This window comes from Mixophyes fleayi, chromosome 10 (genome assembly GCF_038048845.1).
Source record: "Mixophyes fleayi isolate aMixFle1 chromosome 10, aMixFle1.hap1, whole genome shotgun sequence".
Classification (NCBI taxonomy): Eukaryota; Metazoa; Chordata; class Amphibia; order Anura; family Limnodynastidae; genus Mixophyes; species Mixophyes fleayi.
In genome coordinates this window covers 44,689,615-44,710,413 of record NC_134411.1, presented here as the reverse complement: position 1 = coordinate 44,710,413, position 20,799 = coordinate 44,689,615, and the positions used below count along the sequence as shown (strand labels likewise).

The 20,799-nt window shown below is 37.4% G+C and overlaps 1 protein-coding gene and 1 non-coding gene across 2 annotated transcripts in view; one reads left to right on the top strand and one right to left on the bottom strand.

Annotated features, from left to right (window-relative positions):
• Positions 1-1,011: 1,011 nt before the first annotated feature.
• On the bottom strand, positions 1,012-1,084 carry TRNAA-AGC (transfer RNA alanine (anticodon AGC)). The gene has a single exon. It is a non-coding gene; the product is annotated as a tRNA-Ala (tRNA).
• A 126-nt stretch (positions 1,085-1,210) lies between these two features.
• The window catches only part of LOC142104121 (uncharacterized), a 100,415-nt gene continuing 80,826 nt past the window's right edge, over positions 1,211-20,799 (top strand). Inside the window, exon 1 of the mRNA XM_075188617.1 lies at positions 1,211-1,364. The gene's annotated coding sequence lies outside the window, so the exon portion shown is untranslated. The remainder of the gene's footprint in view (positions 1,365-20,799) is intronic.

Here is a 20,799-nt window from a genome sequence, read left to right as displayed (position 1 = left end):
CCATTTGCAGCATTTCATTGCACCTGGACTGTTCCTGCTAGCCAGTCTGCCCGCAGCAGTTCATTGCAAGTGGACAGTACCTGTCATATCAAACAGCTGGCCTGTCATCGGCCTGCAGCATTTCATTGCAACCAACTGCGTCTATACTGGAGTGACCTCCGTGGTCCTATGGTTCAGGCCAGGGCCATCTTAACAACATAATGGGCCCCCGGGCAAAGCAGTGCACCAGGGCCCCTAGATATAGATATAGATATAGATATATAGAGATAGAGATAGATAGATGTACTTGCTCAGTGACCCTTATAGGTGTTTTTTGCAGGTTTTTTTTATTTGTGGCCCATTAGTACAGCTATACAGCAGATAAAGATTTATCTTCTAGATCAGCCCACCTGTGCACAGACCGATATGGCCAGGGGCAGGCTGGGCTGGGGGGAAGGTGGGCATCTGCCCCTCGGGCCGGACCCATTGTGGGCTACATTGGGCTGGGTGACTGGGCCACCTGCCTTTTTTTTCCTTTAAAATGTTCCTAATAGGCTGCTGAGTCAAGTCTTGGCCCCCAGGCTAAAAATTGCTAGCCTTTCCCTGCATATGGCCAATCTTTTCTTTCCTGTTATGAAAGATTATGTTTAGACTTGAGTTCCTAGTCACTTTCACCCAACAAGAACAAATGCATATTTGCCAACATTTTCAAATTATTTCCAAAGACACTTTGCAGCTAGACAGATGAATCTAAATACATACGTGACATTCAGGGCTTCCTCGGTGGGACACAGGGCACTACAATCGCCATCACAAATTATTTACAAAACATTATTATATTTTTAGCTTTTCTATACTCATATTCCATAAAAAATTATTTAGGTTACGAATGAATAAAAGTAATGAAAATCTAAAGTGACTTATTACATAGAACTCAAAATAAACATATATTTGGAACAAAAAAACAAACTATAAATTATTCATTTTAATTAACATGCTGAGTTTTCAATTAAAATACAAAACTTTAAAATTTGGAGAATGCGGGCATCGATCCCGCTACCTCTCGCATGCTAAGCGAGCGCTCTACCATTTGAGCTAATTCCCCATTTCGTACTGGCTTTTATGTGTTTGCTCTTATGATAGACATGTCACACGTTTCCGTGACCAATAGAGTGTATGGACTACTATGTAGTTTCACGTCAGAGCCGATTCTGCGCATGCTCCAGGGTGACTGACAGGCGGGGCGTGGTTCAGTGTCAGGCTAATCGTTGAGTTGGACTTCTGTGTCCACAGCTGTAGCTGCTTCGGGACGAGGATGCCTGAAACCGGGGGCTGAGGTGGAGTGAGCATAGTTTATACCCTGGACAGTGACTAGCGTCATAAAGGTAGGACATAAGCACCGGTGTATTGGAGACATCAGCATCCTCCATCTATTCTTCTGCATGGGGATGATGCTGTCCGTTATATTGTGTACGACATTGGTCTGTACAACGTGCTTATACTATATATAGAAATCCATAGCATGTAACACTGCTTGTCTGCTTAACAATGGATAATGTAGACTGAATTACAGTACGGTTTAGGAATGTATGCTGTAGTTACTGTGTCTCAGCGTGAATGCTTGAACATTTGTGAAACGCAAATATATCATGTAATAGATTCATACATCATATAATGGGCATCTCTATGTTAAGATTATTATGTGCACATAGTCTGTTTTTTATTACACGTGTCAGTGATGTGGTATCTGATGTACACACACACATAAAATTTGTATTATATATTTTTATACTTGATAATGCAGAATAGCAAATACCTAAGGTCTGGGCCCAGACTCCCCTGCTTGTTACTGGCTTCTTGACATATTTAAATTGCAAATCAACCACATCCCTAGCTAGAGGATGTCAAATATCTTCCTATTTGCACTTAGCTGCTGAGCATAAACGAGGGTGTCATTTATATTCTCTCACTACATTCATGCCCTAGCATATATATATATATATATATATATATATATTATATATATATATATATATATATATATATATATATATATATATATTATAGCTAAGCAGTTAGTGTTTTCTAAATGTTTTCATATTCCCTGCATTTATTTCATGTCTTATTCAAGCTGTCCTAATACATAAATAATAATAAAAAGCTTAGTATTGATTGCTTGGATATGGTTTTTGATTAAAGGTATATGCTCATACTTTTTGCTTTATTGACCGTCAGTCAGACATTGCGGATGTGGACAGCTGAAACTAAATAAGGATGTGGTATGAACATAGGTTCCAGAAGGTGAGCAAGCTATGAACACATGCACAAAAAGAACGCAACAAATTTGATGCTTTTTTTTTTTTCCTGTACAACATGCATACTTTCACACATTGCAGTTTAGAAGTACTATTTACCCAACTATGCTTTCTGGGAGCACAGTTTACCAGATGTCTCTTAAGCTTACATACGTTTTTTGTTTAAAACATGTACTCAGTATTTGTTCCATCTTCAATGCCGATGGAGATGCTGATAAAATATGGCTGGCGTAGGGATCATTGATCCCTAAGCTCATTCTCTTGCTCAAGTGGTGAGCAATATTAAAGTTAGTACTGACTAAGACATCGGTACAATTTAAAAACTCTTTTTTTAGGAATCCCATACTGCTCCATTCTGGGAGATTGGTCCAGTAAGCAGTAATGATTGCTACTTGGCTGTAAAAGTGGGACTCTCTGCCAGCTTTATTAATAGGAAATAAATGGCAATAGGATGGGCAATATTCTTAAACGCAGCTGGAATGCCGTTGGTTATAAAAATCATTATTCTCTGTGGTAAACATTGAATAACACAGGCAGACGGCAACTTTTCTTTTCCGTGAATTCAATTAGTCATTGTTTCTGGAGCATGTCCTTACCAGATAGATAAATGATCTTTATGATTTTACGCCTTTTGGATATGGGCATTATATTGTGATCTTTTCTGAATGTACTGCAGGTTAAAAACTTGTGCCTTACCTGGTATGTAGAAGCATGGAAGTACAGTATGTTGTTACTGAGAACACCTTTACCATATATAAAAATAATCTCCCTAAGTTCATGTGTTCATTGCAAAGTATCAACCACTTTCACTGATGTGCAATGAATGAAATTTCTTTATGCGTTCTACTTTATAAGAACGATGCTCTACTGAGCTCCATACTTGCAAATTGTTTCATTGTTTCTGAATAGCCTTTTATAATTGCCCCTTTAGAACTCATGTCAGATGATTCACAGCAGTGCATCTAAAACACACAATTTGTTAGTTTATTTTAAAAGGCAACATTTTATCTACAGATAATAGCAGTCTTCTTTGTTAACTTGGTTCTTTTTCCTGATTGACTTTGTTAGTGTCGTTGTCAATGTTTGTCAGTGAACATTAAACACTTAGAGAGGCCTCATGCTTTCATAGACATAAATAGCTCAGACCCAGAGACCTGTGTTCACGTCTGGAAGTCAGGCATCAGTACATTTTGAAAAACAGAAACAAGGTTATAATAAGCAGAAGTTGCATTGAGCTTTGATGTCACACCCCTTCAGATACATACCTGAAAGCAAGTAAAACCATCCGTGAATAAACAGAAAATAGTTTATTTCACTGGAGGTGTGAGAGGGTGGTGTTACTATTGAATCATTCTTTTTTCCTACCTTTAAAATGGAATTGATCACAAAAAATGAGTAATTAAGGGGTTCAATGGAAAAATGATCCACTCGTACACCTGGATATGATAAATGGGTAATTTTTTCAATGAATTGTACATTCTCAGCCTCTGTTGACTTGGAGCTACCATGATGATCGCTTTCAAAGTGAGTGGTATTCTACTGAATATATTTAGAGACCATTCCATAACAGAAATTCTAAATCTTCATCATAGGGACATTCAATTGTTGACGTTTTCCGCCGCGGAGAAAGTATTACCGTTATTACGGTAATACTAAGCCGGATTTCAGCTTGCAGCTCCCTGAGCCGCGAGCTGAAATTCAGTGTGAAATGTACCGTAATAACGGTATTTACGCGCACTATTACTGTAATGACAGTAACAATGCGCACGCCGCGTTACTTTAGGCAGTAACGCCAACAATTGAATATGCCCCATAGTCTTTATAAGCTAACATCATTTTTTCTTTTGCAACTTCTTTATTGTAAATGAAGTCTAGGCGGACAGCTTAGTATATGTTAATTATATCTGTTCCTTTTACATTTGAACCACTGGAACAGCTGTAGTTGAGCCAATTCATGGTTTGAGGATCATTGGCCAACAGTGAAAAGTGGAGACAGCCATTACTGTGATTGTAAATCAACTGCAACCATTGAACAGTTACAGCCAGATTAGTAATTTTTAGAGTAATATTACTTCTTTATGAACTATTCCACTTGGGTTGAATATGCTTCGGTAAACCTAGTGCCCAAAGCTTACTTACCTGGAGTCTAGTGCTCAGTCTCTCCAGCTGGTCCAACAACATCCTGCATGCGCCCACCACGGTTCGATTGCTCCAGCATCCTTCCACAGGTTGCATGTTGTCAGTGTACTACACACTGCTTGTCTGAAAAGGGACTGGGTCGGCAGGAGCCAGGACAGTGCTTTGGACACCACCGTACAAAGCACTGTGGTTCTGTCAGCGCAGATGTTTTTCCAGGCAGGAAGCATATAGTCCTCAAGAACAAGAGGAGTAATGACTGGCATATGTACTCTGCCTGCAGATCTGTTGAAGAGACTGGCTGCTGGCCTCTGGAGCAATATCCTTTGAGTACAGGGTTTTACTTAAAGATATTCTACCAAAAATGAAATTTCAGTTTTAGGTAGAATTATCCTTTAAATTAGATAAATTTGAGCTAGTTGAGTTTATTTTCTCTTGTTAAATTCAATTTGACAACCAGGGACAAAAAAGGAGCAAAATGGAGGTCTGTTGATGTATATTACATGATAATTGTGCAATGAAATGGGGCAGTCATTGTCTGTGCTGCTTTTTTAATTGCTGTCTGTGTGGACCGCACATGTGGCTCTCTAAAGAGATTGAATGACCCCTAACCTTCTCTATTTCACCCATTGCTTTATCATGTAGCATTTTGCTTACAGTAGCATTGTAGTTAATAGGTGTTGGACGGACTATTGTTGAGATACAGCTTTTTCAAATCACCTAGAATACAGTTTACTACAACAAACAAAAATACTTTATTTTCAGCTACAGTTTAACACTAATATTTAACTATATACTATGATTTCACAAGGAAAGTTAAAAGGCGAGGACTTATTAGGGCTTTGGTGGTGTAGATGTAGCTGAACCTCATCACATTCTGTACCGTTGTGGCTTTCTTATTTTTAAACAACTCCTGAAGTGACTGATGAACAAATACAGCCATAAATATCTTGGTATCATTCTGTGAAATTCAAGATGGCGTCCTATGTATATTATTGTCTAATGTTTACTTTAGTGAAGCATCAACAAGGGTTTTTATGTCATAATCTCTATATTTACATGTACCAATGACTAGGTTATTTCTATACTAAATAAAGCTTTCTGAAAATACTCTGCCTAACATGGTTTGCCAAAAAAGTGAATGAAGAATTTCTAATACTTGTGTTACCAAGTAAGTTGGAACAAAACCTACTGTATAGCAAGATCACAGCGAGTTATGACTAGTAACAGTGTTAAAATGTCCATTTTAAATTCTTTTACTATGCACACTTGCAAATGTGTCTATTTTTGCTCAATAAATGCCATATTATAGACATGCACAACTAGGTGCAGTGACATAAATACAGTAAAATGTGTAATCTGCACAGATTTAAATGTCATAAACAACCCCAACAGTTTTTATAATCTTGCCCCTCTAAAGAACTTTAAACTCTTGTGGGGAATTCACTTCTTAGCGAAGTACCTCACTCATGTATTATATGCACGAAATGCCAGGGGAACGATTTAATTCCTGGAGATATAAGCAAAAATTTGCGTAATCAAGCCTTGTTTAAGGTGCGATGAGCATTGTGAGTTCCAGAACTGAATTGCACCACCGTCATTTGGCACGTATAACAGGTCAGTGAGGCTCCGAATTGAAAGTTCCCCTTTGGATCTAGAATTTCCCTTTGTATGTCTTGCTTTATCGGTACAGGTATGGGGTATTTTATCCAGACATTTCCATTTACCAATAATGATGGCATACACTTAGCAATAATCACCAAATGCCTCCTCCTACAGTCACTGTAAGGAGCACTGCCAAACAATTTAGTGAGGAGCACAATATAGATGGCAGTATAAGGAAAGACTGGTTCATTTTTAAATATAATTAAGTACATTGTAAGCGTAGTACTCCAAATTACGATAAAAACACTTTTCTTTAAAATCCCAAGCATTCTGAATAATAGATGTAATATATATACTTTGCAAAATGAGCTCTTTAGCATTCTTATAAGGATGATAGGAAATTAAAGAATAATTGCACCCAAAACTGAAAATCCAGTGCAAGAACGAGTGGAGTAGTGCAGGGTGTGTACACTGGACCCCAGGTAAGTAGTTTCTTGGGAATGCTTTTTATTAAGGATATTAGTTTGGCTGGAATTGCCCTTTTAACAGAACAAAAACAAATTTTATAAATAATGCTGTTGAATACAGATAATGGTACTGGCCTTCACACTATGAAAATAAAAGTTACCCAGTTTCACATAAGACCATATCAAAGCTAACTGACATGGATGATCAGCAAGAATATGACAGAAATTTCTCATACAAAAGGCAATATTAATATTGAAATGTCCATAAGTCATGTATATAATGTGAGAGATTTTCTATTGTCTTCCACTCTTTGTTCTTAAAAGTGCATATCTCCATTACGCCAAAAAGAAAAACAGAATAAAAAATACTGTAGTATGTTCACATAAAGCTTATTCACCACGTGCAACTACCACAATATGTGCACAATATGTGCACATGCATCTTTTACATCCACCAATTTACATGAAGATGATGAATCCGAAAAATTGTGACACGAGTTCCAAACTATTCCCTATGCGGTTTCGAAGCTAATGTTTAGTACGAGTATGACATCCCATCTAGTGTGTTTTGTTTTTCTGGTGAAATTCTCTTCTATTATATGTATATTTCAGTCTTGCTTTTCATTTGACAGCAGCCCAGAAGACTTGTGAGGTTATAGCAAAGCCTGCAAGGTCTCTGACTCTATTAATAGAGATAAACTGAGCTTTTTTGTATTACCCTCAATCTGAGGTCTATTTAAATACATGTGCTTACTGGAGAGAATAAATACCTGGGAGAAAATTGCGTTAGTATTTCTATAAAAGAAAGTGCGCAGGCTATGCAAACTTGCATTTCATTTCAATTGACTAAAAAAAAAAAAAAAAAAAAAAAACAACAAACACCATTTTAACCAACTCATTGTTTATGTATTATGAAAACATATATAAAAATGAAGTAGGAATAATTTTGAGCACAAGATGGCTCAGAAATGTAGGTAGACAGCTACTCGTGCCCAGGATACTGGTATGGTGCACATTGTCCGTAGTTTAGTATTGTTGGTAAAAACACATAATAGGTTTTATATGAAGAGAGATGCAAGTGACTGATTCCTGCAGTAATTGACAAGTACCCAGTGCTACAATTTGTTTTGTAGCGTAAATATCAATATTAAATGCTTATTTCACCCAAACTTGAAAAAAAAATTTGTGTGATTTAAGTGCTTTGATACTCTGATTTGGTGGGTGCACTTATGCCTCTAATACCGCTTTCATACTGCCGCCCCGGCAATATCCCGGGTTTTCAAGCCGGGTTTTTGCTGGGGCTCGGAGCGTCCCAGCTCAGAAACACCATTCATACTGCACCTCGGACCTGGGAATTTCCCGGGTTGACCCCATTCATACTGCACAAGTCTGTGCCCTGGCAATTTGTGGGAGTCATCACCAGAGCAGTTTTCATTGGCTGAAAAATGGTGATGTCATTGAAAGGTGACTGTTTTTTTTTTCTTCCACAGGCTCCCACCGATGACATCATCCTCCAGAGAGAGGCAGACAGCCAATCGGCTTGTTTTCTGTGCAACCCGGGTTGAAAAACCCGGGTTGCATCATTCATAGTGCAGGCAACCCGGGTCCGACCTGGGAATTACCCCTCGATAAATCCCGGGTTGAAGACCCGGGTTTTTAGACCTGGGATTTTTGACTTGTACCATTCATACTGCACCAAGACCCGGGTCGTTTGAGCTCGCCCCGGCAAAAACCCGGGATTTTGGTGCAGTATGAATGGGGTATTATGGTTACGTGCTTCAATCCTCTCTCCAGTTCTCCCTTCACAGTGCTCCTTTTCCAACATCTTCTCATTCATGCAAAAGTTAAACTTACAGGGGAGTGGCCATGACAACTCTTTTGTTAGTTTGAAAAATACCTGTTTGAGTGAAGGAGAGATAATCAGCTGCTCTGAACTGTTATAGGTATTTGGAGACCCACAAAATTGGATTTTGTAATCCAAGATTTTATATTTTATCCTCCACCCATAACAATATTCTGGGTCAGCTAATTTCAGGATTTTGGTGAAACTGACTATGAAGTGAAAGATGAGTAAAGAAACAAACAATATGACAGGTACTTGCTTGAAGTAGGTTTTAATTATAGCTACAGATCTTAGGTACCTTAATTTCAATACATATGAAGATACTTTTATAGAAGGGTTATAAAGTCCAAGGGGTAATTTTATCAAGCCGCGGGTTTGAAAAAAAGTGGGGATGTTGCTTATAACAACCAATCAGATTCTAGTTATTATTTATCCAGCACATTCAACAAAATGACAGATAGAATCTGATTGGTTGCTATGAGCAACATCTCCACTTTTTCAAACCCGCAGCTTTATAAATTTACCCTGAAATGTCATTCATTAAGCATCTATACAAATGCCAATATAGCTTCATATCTATCCATAGGCTTGTCTATGAGAATAAAAGGAATTACAATAAATATTAGGAGGTAAATGCACCAAATCGTCTAAAAAGGAAAAGTGGAGGTGTTGCCCATGGCAACCAGTCAGATTCTAGCTATCATTTTCTAGAATGTACTAGATAAATAATAACTAGAATCTGATTGGTTGCCAGTATGTATAGTGTTCAATTAAAAATTATACATATGTATCTAAATAGCCGCTGTACAGGTAAGGTGCTTTCTGGTATAGCTTGAATTAGGGGTCACTGACAACCTATAGACTCAATGCCTATTACAGCGTGACATTGGTGTCATAGACCTGTTCCCCATGTTGCCACCACCCTGGTAGCTCAGAAGGGCCACCTGGATTTTCAATAATGTAGCTGATTGTGATCAGCAAAGATAAGCCACTTTTTTTCAACTATCTTCTAGAAAGAACCAGCCCCACACTGGCTGGCCTATGGTCTGATGACCATGATTGGGGAAGGACATGCTGCATGTTTCCACAAAACCATGGTCATAACCAGGTCCAGGGACTGTTTATAAAAGTATCTGCTTTACCTGCATTGCTTGGTAATACCTTTTTGGGGCTGAATTATTTGTATGGGGAGCCTTGCTATAATACATATAAACGGCATCGGTCATACTAGTGAAGCAGCACTGTTATTTTCTATATTTCAAATAAGGAATCCATTTGTGTATGCACCTCTAAATGAAGCAAAGTCAATTGGTCGTATTTGTATATTTGATACTGTTCTTCTCCCTTCCACGTCTTATGTTGGCATAGCAAGCAATACGGCAATAACATATGAATATGAAGTAAAATAAGGTTTTGTTTTACTGAAATATTAAGAATAAAATGAAAGTAATTATATCTTTGAGCAGTATGCTAGATCACTGTCCTTCTCATGTTCTTCTTATATGATACTAAGTAACCCTTTTAGTATGTTGTGATCATTATGGCTTTGCTAATATGTGGCTTATCCACTTTGTCTCAACTCCAGAACCATTATGTGTGTTGGTTCCAGGTGACGTATCCATTTCTCCCCCCTCTCTAACCTTTCCTGGTTTTCCTGTGGATATCATTACATGACTGGGATTTAAACGTTTACATCTGCTCTTGTTAGTCTGGTAGTTGTTAGCAAACGTTTACAAAGGGCTTCTGCTACAAATAAATGTATTCTTAGAATAGTCAAAGTCTGAAAATAAATCCTTTTACTAGAGTTGGGAAGTATTCCTGCAAGGAACTCTCGCTAGGATGCAGGCATAGGAACTTCTTTACTGAAAGCTAAATGTGTGTGTATTTTTTATTTTTTTAGCATTGTTTCCAATATAGATTTAAAAAAATAAGTATGTATACATAACACAACATTCCTGATTTTTTTTTTTTATTACACTATAATGACTTTTTTTATTTTTTGCATTTTAACAAGAAAAAAACATAACTCAAGATAATTTGTTGCAATAAAGCAGGGGAAACCTAACCCAAAAGTCATCCTGCACAAAAAGGCATATTTAAGACAGTATAGAACAATTCAATATACACAATATAAGTAGAATATATGAGCTTAATTTCACATAGAAGTGTGTTTGACTGTATAATCTCTGTGCATCAGTTTTACATGACTCCCATTACTACTATGTGCTGGTGAGGGAACCTACCCCGTCCACTATAAAACTGTGTCTCTGGCTCCATTTTTCTCCCGTCGTCAAATGCTCTGATCCTATTCAAATGCACCATAATAACGTAGAGCAGAGAACATTTTGGCTTGAGCATCCCTCGGATCTTCTGGTACAATGCCTTCTGTGCTCAGCCAATTGAAAGTAACCCAGCTAAGGCAACTCTGATGACATGGGCAATCAATACCCCATATTTGAAACACTGTGATTGTTGTGTTTGTCAATCGTTTGGCTAATTAAACCTACTGATGAAATGTGGGCAGCAATGTTTCATGCTGGAGCTCTGTTATAATGTTAACTATTGCTTCTCCACAAAGGTAATGTGCAGCCACCGAACCAGACTAAGGTTCGCTTGTGAGGTTTCTAAAAATATGTTGCTGAACATTGGTCTGAGAACAGTAGAGATAATACAGGTGAAATTGATGAAGAACTCTAGTTTACGTTACTCACTTTAATTATAATACAGTACTAAGCTACAATCTATGAAATAAACACTAATTTTCAATTAACAATGGTTATAGAATCACTTGAAATATATTACATTATACTTAAAATGGTCCCCCCAGTATTCAATTTATTCATTGCTTTGGAGGTGAAACATGTGAAAATTAGCTGGAGCAATAGTGTGAAGTTTAAAGCGCTACGGAATCTGCTGGCGCTATATAAATAAATGTTGATGATGATGATGTGAAGCTGCTATGGAGCATGGGTACCTGGAGGTGAGAGTTGATTCTTGAGCTCGGCTTAAGGAGCAATTCTGGACACGGAGCACTGCTGCCAACACTGCTGTGCAGGTTATATGGACAGAATGATTTACATAATGCCCCCTGATCTTTTTTGGTTATCACCACTTGCTGAAGAAGTATAAGTCTGTCTTGCTATACTAGGCAAATAGTTAAATAATTAACTGTCTAGTGACCTGTTCTTGACTGGGGTTATAAGGAAAGTTTGTTAGTGTGGGTGATAGGGCAAGGGTACATTTTGAATGCTAACACAGTAGTAGTACTTTATTACAATTTCACTTCTAAGAGAAGTCATGGAATCTATAATATAAATGTCTAGTGGCGTGTGTTAGACTGTCTGTGTGTGTAAAAAATAAAACCAAGCTGCAGCGCCACCTGCTGGGCGGAGTTATACACTGACCTACTAAATTCTTAGTGTGTGTGGAAAAAAAATTCAGAAAGGGCTGAAATTTGGTATACTAAGATGTTTTTAATTTGTTAATTTAATTTGTTAATTGTTAAAAGTGTTTATAAAGATTTAAAAAATATATATATATTTCTTGAAGGAGAAGTGACAGTTGGGAGTGGTTGGTGGTTGCCGGGGGTGACAGTGGGGAGTGGTTGGTGGTTGCCGGGGGTGACAGAGTGAGAGGAGTGTGATACTCAGGACCGCTGAGAGAGATCCCTGTGTCTGGATAGACATCTGGATAGATGTGGCGATGAAAATGAAGTATGAGGTGATGGAGAAGAATGATGAGGTGGTGACATGTGGACAAAACCACGTTAAAAAAGGGCACTTACATCGGGAAGTAACGCTCTTCCCCTGAGGAGGCCTGGGCTATGGCCCAAATGCATGACAAGAACCTTTTTAACACCTTAAGTAGCTTGATTTGACTAGAATGCATGAGTATCATGCACGGGTTAACTTGTGTATAATAAGATATTTGTGGGTGCACAGTCATAAAAAAGCAAACAATCTCTTTTTTTCCATTTTGGAGATCTTTGAAGTAGATTGAGCATTTTGTATTGGAAAATCTTCAACACTTTCTATTTTATAGTGTATTAGTGTGAGCTAGCCCACTAAAAATAATGGTTCCTATTCTATTATGGCTTTTATGCATTAACTTATGAAAACTTAGAAATTAGCTCATTCATGTCTTTAACTTTCTGTAACTATTTGTGAGAGAAGGATAAGGTCTTGCCACAACCTCACGTCTTCTCAGCTATGTTTTGTTTGTTAAACCCTTTAATAGCCTATACAGTAGAACATATTATTTTTAATGGTGTAGTTCACACCAGCTTCTTCAAAGGAGTGATCTCTGCAGTGCCCTTAAGAAGACTGTTTTCCTTTTTAAAAACATGCTAGCTAGACTGATGAACACACATTTTCATTATTGCAATTAGTTAGATTGCGTCGTGCTACTGTTTTTGTTCAATAAGTCTTCTAGTGCTAAATACTACATTTTTCAGTTTGCATCACACCCTGCCATGTGCACTTTCCTTGATTTAAACTATTAATGTTTAATGACTTAGAGAAGGCAAAAAAGGTTTAGTAGTGTAGGCACAGCTGCGGATCTGCCCATTAAAACTATTCAAGCATCAGCAGGGGGTGTTTATAATGGAACAAAATAATATAAGAAATAAGCATAGACTTGACAAGGCTTAGATTTACTCTGTTATACTAGAAGAAAATATGTTTAATGATGATTAAATAGACGTAACAGCGACTGTACATTATTTGATTATGTAAGCACTTTATACTCCATTTTTAAACCCTCTGCACCCTTGATTTTACTTGGGAACAAATATGAAAACTCATTCAGTGGTTGTGATTATATCATATTTTAATAAATAAAACTGAGGTTCTACCCACCTGTTAATTGTTATAACACAATAACCAATGGCAAGCAATTAAAACCTGTATTTCGCTGACCATATACCTTTTTATAAACCTACTAATTTCCCCAGCTCGTACTGTCTCAAACCATGGAATTTCTGCTGCTCATGTAAATGTCCAGTTACCTTAATATCTGCAGATTACTTGGAATGCTGGATATTGTTAGGTATCAAATTAGATCTGATAAACGATTTCCCAGCAAAGTATTGTAATTCTTCTAGTGCCTATAGAAATTGTACTGCCTATGGACTTTCTGTCTGTGCAGCACAATGCTGGCACATTTCTACAGGGACAATGCTGTTTTTCAGTACTTTATTCTTTGAGTGCTTGTAAGATATTTTAACCAGTGTTAACAATTTTATTTATGCTCTTTTAAAGCATAGTTTGTTCTTTTATACTACAAGGTGGACCTACCAATTTTATATATCTTATACCATTTGTTCTTTTTTTTTTTTACGTTGCCACATATGAAAACATTTCATTATTAGAAGGCTGTTTATATAGCTGTAACAACCAATGTGTTTAAATGTATTCTAACCATCTCTATGCATCAGAGATCCTTCTGTACTGTATTGTGTATGATTTGTAAGTCTGACTTTCCTGCACTGCAGATTTTAGTGGAGTTTTACAAATAGACAATGATGATGATGAGTAAAACCAGCTATTTCTTAGGAGGAAGGTCATTCTCTGTCTTGCAGTAGTGCAAAGCTAGAGATTGAGGTACAAGAAAAGCACTGTAGACTGCAGAATTGTCCATTCTTACATAGGGCAGGGATGTCACAGAAAGCAGAACTGACATGTTTTGCTTTGTATGATAATGTTTTTGGTCTGTATCAGATCCTATTAGGACAATATACTAAAGATGTGGTTTCAGTTGTGTATAAGGAGCAACTGGTCAGTCCCACTTTACATTTAACAGAACTGCAGTAGTGAAAAGTCAGGGTAAAACTAAACAATGTATGCTTCATGTAGGACTTTATCTGTCGTGGAGCCTACTTGTCTATATACTTACATGCACTTCTTTACATTCTATCCTGAATAACAGTTTTGTGCTCTCATAGGTCACATGTTTAGTGCTGCACATCTGACCCCCTCAACGTCACTATTCATTGTGGTAGGGCTCCATCCCATAGATCCTGCAGAGATAAGAGAATACAAGGTGTAGCCTGCCACTCTATGCTTGGGTAACATTTAGAATTTATTCAAATTCATGTTTAGTTTTGGCAAAACATTTTGTTAGCCACACTGCTACAGTATCATTTAACTTGTTTTGCTTGTTTCGTACCAGATATCTGGATTTTATGCTTACTGCCTGCAATACTTGCAATGCAATACTTTCCACATTTATGGAGTACGTGTGACATTTGTAGATGGACAACACTGTCTACATTTCAGTTGCGCTCATACTTGTGAACTAACATGGAGGATTTGAAATTGTCCTTCGTATATTAATTGACGATTCAGAGCAGGTAGTAGATGCGAACAGGCAGGTGTGCGTTCCTCACCTGGCACAGTGCAAAGTCATAAAAACAGAATAGTAGCTTTGTGAGTTAACTAGGTAAACTTTGCGATACGCCTTACAAACAATCATTTGTCCAGCTCAAAATCCAGCTTGGCCATAACAGAAATGGTTGTAGTACAAATAGCAAATCTGTACGGTGTGGCTCTCATATTTGCCAAATGCAATATGGATCTCTGTCTATTGGGCATTCAAGCTGAATAACCAAATCTGAGTGTGTAGACAGCATTTTAACAGGTCATGCAGCTTAATTACTAACTGCTTAAATGCTAACCCTAATTTTAACCCATTGAAGAAAAACCTCAAATGGACTACAAATATTTGGTATCCATATAGAAGATGGCTAGAAATATTTGAATAAATTTAGGGGTATATTTATATTGATGCCTTTGTGCGAAAATAACAATTGAGAGATTCTTGAGTGGACTAAGCAATTAAAAAGTTATTGCTGTTATCACTGATTCTTTCCACTCTTGTTAGACTTGGCTTTGTAAAACACTCTGTTTTTATATTTAGTTGTTTAGTTAAGATGGGGGTGTTCTAAAATGTATAGCCCCTTTACAGCTCACGCATGTGTTTCTAGGTTATGTAAAGTGCATGTAAACTGGTCTGATACTAGAAACAAGGGTTACCATACTCATTGGCTTTTTATTTGCATTGTGGCAGTGATTTTTGGAACTACTTGTTCCACTGTCTTTATTTACTGCATGTAATGGTATCTGGAAGCCTACAGGTGTAATTAAATGCCAGTGGGTACGAGGATATAAGTAGATTCTGTCATTTTACTTGACCTACATTTCAGCAATAAAACTGGTCTCTGATAAGTGGTTCCCTGGGGTTTGTTTTTTCTAGTCATTGGAAAGAACACTGGTAATTTACCTCTTACCACTCTGGCTACTACAGTGTAAATATTTCTCACTGTGGGCCTAACAGTTAGGAGCAAATTTGCACCTGGACAAACCATGTTGTGATGAAATGGGTGCAAATGCTCTTTTGTAATAGCACTGCACGGTAGTGCAAAATGGTTTTCCCAAGATGCAGTATTGCAACTTTTGGATGGATTTACTCATAGCTTCTAAATGAGACCTTGTCACTCTATTCTGGAAGAGAATTATCTCGGCTGACAAATGTTGAAGTGTAAGTGTGAAAAGGGCTTAATACTCGGAGCTAGATTACACTCGTTAATACTTATTGCTTAGTATAAGATGATGATGACTTGTCAGACAGTTTTTAATCAATTTAATTTTGCTGTTCATTAACTAATGGATTAGAGAGACATTAACTAAACCGTTTACATTTTATTCTAATTATGTCTACTTAAAAACTAAATATTGAAGGAGACCATCTCAAAGGGTATTCCTCCTACCCTTTACTACATCATCATACAGCATCAGCATTTGTTATATACAAACGCTGCACATTTCAATGGGGCAATGTTTTACCGAGTTTATACCACAAAATGGGCCCAACATGTTTTTACTGTTATTGTACTGTACATTAGATTTCATTTGATGTGCGGTTTGTAAACCGAGCCACTTACTAAAGGGCAAACCGCACATTAAAGCGCACCCAGATTTTATACATGGGAGGTATAGAAGCTATCCCATGTATTAAGCGGTGGTTTGCCAAGCAAATTAGTTTATTATTTTGCACGGAAGGAAAATACTGGCTGCTTTTTCATGTAACGCACACATACTTGATAGCTTTTTCTTTTTTTTTAATACTAAATTTTAAAGTTGATTTAGGGCATGTCCTACCCCAACTAAAAATGTGTCCCCACATTTTAAATTTACCATCCCTTCAATGCAACATGGTTTTGCCAAGGTGCATAATTAGTCCTTTTTTGGATTTTCTTTCCTTAATGAATCACGCTCTACATGGTTCTTCACCCAATTGTCGCGCCAATCACATGATAAACAACTGTTCGGTCTGATATCACATTAGTATGTACGCTCGTGTACGACCGTGTTTTATCGTACCAAAGCATGTCTTACCGTTTGATTTGATTTTATAAAATGACTAAAAATCACCATCAATGATGGAACGATGTCTGGTAATTTGTGACCTGCAGTGTAAGCAAATCTCTATGGAGCTTAGAGTTAAGATCTTTTCTGCAAATGATTATGACGGATGAGAAGCACAGATCTGAAGGTAAATCATATAGGTGTGTACACAGGAATCCATATGCTCATCGGGAATTTCACTCATTGGTGAAATCGTTCCAGATATGTCATCAGGAGAAATTTCCTGTAGTGTGTACCCAGCTTAAGACTAAGAACTTTGCCTCTGTTAGAAAGTGGCATAAGACTTTTCACAAAATCCTTTATATATTTATGGTTTCATTGGTGTTTTGGCAATAGGCAAGTGTAGGAGATTGATTCTTTACTGTATCATGTATTCAGCTATTTGTGGTCACAACAAATAGTGGATACAACAATTTGCTCTGAATTATTTTGTATTTTATCCCAATTACACCTAATTATCTTTGCTTGCGCGAAACCTTATATACTTACTTGAACTTTGTTTTGGAGACCCTCCATTTATATAGGTTAATTGGTAGCATATAAGTATATTTCCAGTTTTCCAAAGACAAAACTCTGACTACTAAAAACTTTGAAAATGTCTCATGTATGTGTCTGTCTGTGTTTCCAGTGTGTGTGACGTGGGGGATACAACCCTAATTATGCTTTTAACACTATTTATAAAATACACAGACATTTTAAGTGCTATCATTTAATATGCATTTTTTGTGTTTTATTAAATAGTTTAAAACTATCTAATATTAGGGCTTACGTTTATTTAAACCTATCAAAATCCCTAAAGCTTTGGAGGCCCGGCCATTCACAAACATTTACCATACCTCCACTTTTAAATTTCAACTTCGAACCACTGGCGCTAATCATATTATGCAGCGCTGTACAAAGAATATATGTAATCATTCACATCAGTCCCTGCCACATTGGAGCTTACATTTTAAATTCGATACCACACACTAGGGTTCTTTTTGTCAGAAGTCAATTTACTATGTTTTTGGTCTGTGGGAGGAAACCTACGCAAATACTTGGAGAACATACCAGCTCCACAAAATAGAGATTTAAATTTAACCAATGTCCTCAGCGCTGTAAAGCAGCAATACTAATCGCTGTACTACAACGCTGCACTTTCTCCTTGCTCTAATCATTCACTCTGGGGTATATTTAATAAGCTTTGGGTTTGAAAAAGAGGAGATATTGCCTATAGCAACCAATCAGATTCTAGTTATCATTTATTTAGTACATTCTACAAAATGACAGCTAGAATCTGATTGGTTGCTATAGACAACATCTCCACTTTTTCAAACCTGCAGTTTAGTAAATATACCCCTCTGTATCAACAAAGAGCAGAAGTGTCAAATTAGAAGATAATCTAATTATTGAAAATGGGGTGCGAAAACCCATGTAAGGAGTATGATACCTGTTAGGAGCTTTGCTGTTTATAGGGGTTGGTGCTGTTTATAAGAATACAATAATCTTCATGTTTAGCTCATGGTTACCCCTCTATTCCAGGTACCCCAGACTGTCACCCCATTTACAACTTCCCCCTTTCTACAGTCGATGATCGCTGGGAATAAATAATCATCTTTTTTACATAAGCTTTAAGTGGTAAGAATACGGATCATTGATTCTTTTGCCATACATAATGCTTGTTTAGTATTAGAACCAATGACCCCAGTGCTTACCTGAGATTGTACTCCATTCACCATGTGGTGAACAGTGTGTTTCAACTGAAAAGTAAATAACACTTTTTATGTTTGTATACTTATTAGACCAATCCCTATTTTAACAAAGCGCTTTAGACAGTTTTCTTCTTGTGTTTTGAACTTGAGTTTGTGTCACACACTCCAATTTTGTCTTGTAATCACCCCCCACCCCTTTTGTTGAGCTGCTTTGCTGAACTATCAAAAAATATGTTTGTTGAACATATTCAATTGGGATTTTTCTACTTTCGATGCTTAGTGGCAAATGAGGGCAGATTGTTCAATATTGCGCACTTGGTTAAAATGAATATTAATTACCTGCCCATCTATTAAATCTTCAAAACAGCTCCACACTTCTTCTCACTGCCAGTGGGTGTGGTCCTGGGGTGTATGGGTCAGGTAGTGCACCTACTGCTCTATGCCCTGGCTCACTCTTTCATTTGCACATGCAGGTTTTTTCAACAAATTGTGAAGGAGTTGGGACACAGGTGTAGTAACTTGTATTAGGACAGTCACATATTGTAAACTGATGGTTACAATATCACTTGTGAGTTACACATCTGGGAACAACTTCTGCCACACACACTGTGACACAAGCTAATCATAGTTACTCAACTATCTTCTGCAGGGTCGGTATAGTATCCTATGGGCTATAACAGGTTTTTCCTGTGTCCTCTCTGCCCCTCCTGGTATTCTCACACTCACTAGTGTCCTCTTGCAGCCTCTTCATTCACCCCTTGGGCTATAACACCCTCTCTGGTGTCCTTTCTGGGTCTCATCAGATGCTGCTACAACGCAGCACTGCTTCCCTCTCCACAGGGTCTGTCAGATATATCCTCACTCAGGACAGGCTTCAATGCAGGGACACTGCTACTTGCAGTGATTCCCTCTACTTGTGGTTCTTTCTAAATCGGGCTCTCTCCCCTTATTCAATCCAGTCACACTGCTTCAGTGACCCCCCTTCTTTATTGGGGTTGCCCCTTTTTTCTCTCTGGGGCTCATCTTTATTATTATGGGCACTACTTCCATTTCTTCTGGCTCTCTGAATTTGAGGACTTCAGTCAACTCCAATGATAAAAGGAAGTTAAAAACATTAAAACAATCCCTCAAGTCACTACTGTTTTAATGTAAGGTAAAGTAGTTTAAAAATAGCCTCACTACCTCATTTTAGATGAGTAACCGTAAGACAGACAAATAGAGGAAGGAAAATGACATTAGGAGTTTCTATGTTTTCTACACAGAAATCTTCAGCAATAATGTTCCGTTTTAAGTTTGAAATGGTCTAATCTCTGTGAGCTGTATTAGTGATAAGCCATTCTATGTACTCCTCTTTTCTTCGTATTCACTGTTAAAGAGCATACCTTAATTTATAATACAGGTCCATAACACACATATGTAAACTAATTGGTAGTTAAAACAGAATATCAAAGCAATAAGTAAAGCTGGTTACATACTTATGCAATTATCGTGCAGATTACACGATGAACAACCGTTTGCACAGATATTGCAAGAGAGTGTATGCTCTGAAGATCTTGTTTTATAGTACCAAAGAACATCATAACGTTTGATATGGTTTTCTAAACATCTTAAAAATCACGATCAATGATGGAGAAAAGTTGAGTAAATGTGGAAGTGTGAATGCACTCGCGACTAGCAGCGTAGGTAGATATCTGTAGAGTGTGCAGAGTCACAATCTTTTCAACAGATGGTTATGAGAGATGAAAATCACAGATCTGAAGGTAAATTGTGTAGGTTGTATGCATGAATCGGCATCGGAACTTTAAATTGTTGGTGAAGTCTTTCCAGAAATTGCATCCCAAGTAAGATTGCATAGGTGTGTACTCGGCTTAAAGGTAACTTAAGAGATCTGAATGCAAGTTGTGGTTTAAGGATGCATCCAATAAACTGGCTGGTCTCTTCACAGTAGAAAAGTTAGAGGGACATGAGGAATGTAGTAGATCTATAAGGAATGCAATTGTACAGCAGTTATATGCAGTCATTAGTTCTTTGTAAAGTTTATAATAATCTGAACAGATTGAAAGGGGATAGATACAGTGTGAGGGAAATAAGTGGTATAACGTGACAGGAGCAAGTGTTTAATTGCCATAATTCCGGACTTGCCATACTTGGGTTAGGTTGGTTTTTGGCTCCAGCTTCTCCGTGAAGTGTTTGATCTGTATCGAAGAGTACATGCCACATTTGGTAGCTGGTTGACACCCTAAGGCTCATTAATTATTGCCATTAACATTGTTCAACATTTTTTCTTCTATGAGTTAAGTACATGTGAATGGATATTAAAATAAAAATGTTGTACTTTAT